The sequence below is a fragment of the Schistocerca serialis genome, unplaced genomic scaffold (assembly GCF_023864345.2).
Source record: "Schistocerca serialis cubense isolate TAMUIC-IGC-003099 unplaced genomic scaffold, iqSchSeri2.2 HiC_scaffold_1192, whole genome shotgun sequence".
Taxonomy (NCBI): domain Eukaryota; kingdom Metazoa; phylum Arthropoda; class Insecta; order Orthoptera; family Acrididae; genus Schistocerca; species Schistocerca serialis.
This window is the reverse complement of record NW_026047395.1, coordinates 360001-365000: the sequence shown is the minus strand read 5'-3', so window position 1 is coordinate 365000 and position 5000 is coordinate 360001. Positions and strand designations below refer to the sequence as shown.

At 62.7% G+C, this 5000-nt stretch overlaps 1 pseudogene; it reads right to left on the bottom strand.

The window, feature by feature from the left end:
• LOC126434642 (large subunit ribosomal RNA) overlaps positions 1 to 5000 on the bottom strand; it is a 7955-nt pseudogene that overhangs the window by 1963 nt on the left and 992 nt on the right.

Here is a 5000-nt window from a genome sequence, read left to right as displayed (position 1 = left end):
CACGTCAGGCTTGCGGATTCCCTCAGGTGTGCGGAGGTGGGGCTCCACAGAGACGTTGAAGCCCCTCTGCGCGAGTCCACGGGCAACATAGCGCACGATCGCGTCATGCCGCTTAACCCGGGACCCGTGCGTCCTGAAGCAAGCCTGTAACACGTGGTTGGCGGTCTCTACGGCCTGGCAGCCCGCGCGGCATCTGGTGTCCGCCTCCCGCCCGCGACTGCGCCGTGCCTTCGTGGGGAAGGCGTTGATGCGGGCGCGGAGAGCGTCGATGAAGTTACGCCCAGATAGCAGGCGACTGGTGTCAGCGACCCACTGGTGTTGCCCCTTGACGGCGGCGGAAGATGACAGCGCCGCACCGTCAAAGGCAACGTGCAGGCGCGCGGCCCACATCTCTCCAACCTGCGTCGACGATTTGAGGAGGTGGCCCTCCCACATAAGATGCCGCTCCAGCGCCTCAATCTCACGCTGCACCTCGTCCCGGCCTGCACCGTCGGCGGCTGGCCCAATCCTCTTCAGCGCCAGGAGACGGGACCGGCGAAGTGTTGGCCCCATCCATCGGCATGATGGGATGCCGAGGCCTCCCTGGGCTACAGGAGCGTGGAAGTAGCCCAGGGGAGTGTCCGCCGGAAGGCGGAACCATCTCCTGACGGCGGCACGGATGGTCACATCTGCCGCTTTCAACGCACCCACTCGGGTGCGGCTGAGGGCCAGCCCATGGTACAGGCCAGGCAGAAGTACGGTGGTGAGGGCGTGGAGGCGCTGTTGCGGCTTGAGCGGAGCTCGGGAGATGACGTCCAGCTGCTCCACCAGGTGGCGTCGTGGGTTGAAAACGCAGCGACCAGCGGTGGAGAATTGCAGTCCCAGGTACCGGAAGGTTTCACCCACACGTAGGGCGGGCACGGTGGCGTTGCCCGCTTTGAAGGTAACGTCGGCGTCGACCTTCACCTTCTTGTCGCGCCCAGACGCGACTAAGGCGAGGGTGAAACACTTCCGGGCGTTGATCTGCAGCCCCAGATGGGCGAGGGCTGCGACGGCTGCGTCGATGAGGGACTGCAATCCCCTCGCGGTCGATGCAAAAAGCAGGACGTCATCTGCGAAGGCCGCAGCGTTAACTCTGCGACCAAGGATCCGAGCTCCGATGTGGGAGGGAAGTTGACTCAAAACATAGTCCACCGCAAAATTGAAAAGGAGGGGGGAGAGGGGGTCACCCTGACGCACACCCCTAGCCGGCTGCAGGGGCACGCCCACGTCGGCGCCGCCCGCTATCACCGTCGTGCTACCCTCGTAACACCTTTCGACGTACTCAATAAAGCAATCCGGCAGGCCATGAGCCCTCAGCACGGGGCGGAGGGCGGCATGGTCCACCGAATCGAACGCTTTAGAGACGTCGATCGATGCCACAAAAACAGAGCGACAGGAGCGGACTGCGTCGGTGAGAGCAGTGTCCAAGATGAAGGTGTTTTCCAACATCCCATCCCGGGGGATGAATGCCCGCTGACGTTCGTCCACAGCACATGCACGCATCAGGCGTGACGCGAGAACCTTGTGAAAGGTCCGCGCCAACACCGAGCAGACCGTAATGGGGCGAAAGTCAGCGGGGGATGTTGGTGCAGCCGTTTTGGGGAGAAGTGACGTCCGGGCGCGAAGCAGACGCTCGGGGAGGGCGCGGGCCAGGAGGAAGAGGTTCAAGAGTTTCACCAGGACTTCATGCGGCAGGCGCCGCAGCTCCGCTGGAGTCAGGCCGTCCGGCCCGGCTGCCGATCCCCTGGGCGGCAAGGCAGCAGCGACCTCCTCACGTGTGACCGGCCCCCATAGGCACTCAGGAGCGACAGGCTCCGAGTGCGGGAGAAGGCGGTCACGGATGAAGCCGGCGGTGGAGATCGGCTTCTTCGTGAAGAGGTCCGCCCAGAAGTCCAGCAGACCGGGGATGTCGGGTGGCGGCTGCAGCAGGGTGCCGTCCAGCAAGCCGCGCACGCAACGCGCACGCGACCTGCGGAAGGCGTCCTGTGTCCGCGCGTATTCCCAGCGGCGCCGCTTGCGCTTCTGCAGCGGCGGGGCGGCAGGCGGCCGCTTGGATGGTTGGCGCGGCCGCTGTGTCCTGGTGATCGACCTCTCCCCCCTGGACCCGACCGACGCAAGGGCATCCGGGAGCATGCCCAGGATGACATCGGGCGGCGTGCCCCGCCCCAGACCAATGACTCGATCCAGGGCAGAGAAACGCTGGGCGGAAGCAGGTAGCCCCGCCAGATGCTCCCAGATGGCGGCGTCAGTCGGCCCCTCCGGCGGCGGCCCGGTGGTGTCGGCCGCGAAGTCCTCGGCTGCGTCGACGGGCGGCGCAGCGGCCTCGCCCGCGTCAGGCAGCGAGCTCGCTGCTCCACGGCGGGACGCCGGCTCTTCACCCCGACCGATCTCAAGTGCCTCCATGAATTGGCGGACAAGCTGCTTGTGGGCAGCTTGCCGCCGTCGGCACTTGATTGCCTCAAGCGTTCGGTCGGGGAACATCCTGGTAAGTTCTTGATTTACAAAGAAGAACCGGGCGTCCCTCTCCAGGAACAGTTCGGCCTCTGCCTTGGCGAGCGACAGGACTTCTTCCTCCGTCCACCTCGCGCGATGCCTCTCCGTCACGATCTCAGCGTTGGCGGCCGCAGGGTGTTGGCGGCGGCGATGGACCCCGAGACCGTTCTTCGTGGTAAAAGTGCGGTGGCACTCACTGCAAGCAAAGGGAGCTACACAAACTATCGCATTTTCGTTACGGCCGGTTGGCCGGATAGGTGCTGGGGTAGCTGGGGTGGCACCTTCAGCGGAAGGGCCACCATCTCTTGTTTCTTGTCGGCTGCCCCCAACTATAAAGGGATAATGCGAGGGGGGGCTGGTAACCCCCCCAAGCCCCTGGTGCGGTCTTCCACTCTGCAAAAATCAGCGGGCCCACGAGAAGGGGAGAAGACCGCAGGAGAGGAGAGGCTAAGAGGGCTAGGCCCATGTATTGCGCATCACTCTCCCTGTAACTATAACCCAAGGAAGGCACCTCGCAGCAGCAGCACGACTACATCAAGACCGCACTTCGAAAAGCCAAGTCCGGATGCAGCCACACCGCCGCCACTTGGCCACCTTAAGAGAGTCATAGTTACTCCCGCCGTTTACCCGCGCTTGCTTGAATTTCTTCACGTTGACATTCAGAGCACTGGGCAGAAATCACATTGCGTCAACACCCGCTAGGGCCATCGCAATGCTTTGTTTTAATTAGACAGTCGGATTCCCCCAGTCCGTGCCAGTTCTGAGTTGATCGTTGAATGGCGGCCGAAGAGAATCCGCGCACCCGCGCGCCCCCGGAGGAGCACGCTAAGGCGGACGCGGCCTCGCAGCAAGGAAGATCCGTGGGAGGCCAAGGCACGGGACCGAGCTCGGATCCTGCACGCAGGTTGAAGCACCGGGGCGCGAACGCCGCGCAGGCGCGCGCATCCTGCACCGCCGGCCAGCACGAGGCCAACCGACGGCGAGAGCAGACCACGCCCGCGCTAAACGCCCGCACTTACCGGCACCCCTACGGCACTCACCTCGCCCAGGCCCGGCACGTTAGCGCTGACCCACTTCCCGACCAAGCCCGACACGCCCCGATCCTCAGAGCCAATCCTTATCCCGAAGTTACGGATCCAATTTGCCGACTTCCCTTACCTACATTATTCTATCGACTAGAGGCTCTTCACCTTGGAGACCTGCTGCGGATATGGGTACGAACCGGCGCGACACCTCCACGTGGCCCTCTCCCGGATTTTCAAGGTCCGAGGGGAAGATCGGGACACCGCCGCAACTGCGGTGCTCTTCGCGTTCCAAACCCTATCTCCCTGCTAGAGGATTCCAGGGAACTCGAACGCTCATGCAGAAAAGAAAACTCTTCCCCGATCTCCCGACGGCGTCTCCGGGTCCTTTTGGGTTACCCCGACGAGCATCTCTAAAAGAGGGGCCCGACTCGTATCGGTTCCGCTGCCGGGTTCCGGAATAGGAACCGGATTCCCTTTCGCCCAACGGGGGCCAGCACAAAGTGCATCATGCTATGACGGCCCCCATCAACATCGGATTTCTCCTAGGGCTTAGGATCGACTGACTCGTGTGCAACGGCTGTTCACACGAAACCCTTCTCCGCGTCAGCCCTCCAGGGCCTCGCTGGAGTATTTGCTACTACCACCAAGATCTGCACCGACGGCGGCTCCAGGCAGGCTCACGCCCAGACCCTTCTGCGCCCACCGCCGCGACCCTCCTACTCGTCAGGGCTTCGCGGCCGGCCGCAAGGACCGGCCATGACTGCCAGACTGACGGCCGAGTATAGGCACGACGCTTCAGCGCCATCCATTTTCAGGGCTAGTTGCTTCGGCAGGTGAGTTGTTACACACTCCTTAGCGGATTCCGACTTCCATGGCCACCGTCCTGCTGTCTTAAGCAACCAACGCCTTTCATGGTTTCCCATGAGCGTCGATTCGGGCGCCTTAACTCGGCGTTTGGTTCATCCCACAGCGCCAGTTCTGCTTACCAAAAGTGGCCCACTTGGCACTCCGATCCGAGTCGTTTGCTCGCGGCTTCAGCATATCAAGCAAGCCGGAGATCTCACCCATTTAAAGTTTGAGAATAGGTTGAGGTCGTTTCGGCCCCAAGGCCTCTAATCATTCGCTTTACCGGATGAGACTCGTACGAGCACCAGCTATCCTGAGGGAAACTTCGGAGGGAACCAGCTACTAGATGGTTCGATTAGTCTTTCGCCCCTATACCCAGCTCCGACGATCGATTTGCACGTCAGAATCGCTACGGACCTCCATCAGGGTTTCCCCTGACTTCGTCCTGGCCAGGCATAGTTCACCATCTTTCGGGTCCCAACGTGTACGCTCTAGGTGCGCCTCACCTCGCAATGAGGACGAGACGCCCCGGGAGTGCGGAGGCCGCCGCCCCGTGAAGGGCGGGGAAGCCCCATCCTCCCTCGGCCCGCGCAAGGCGAGACCTTCACTTTCATT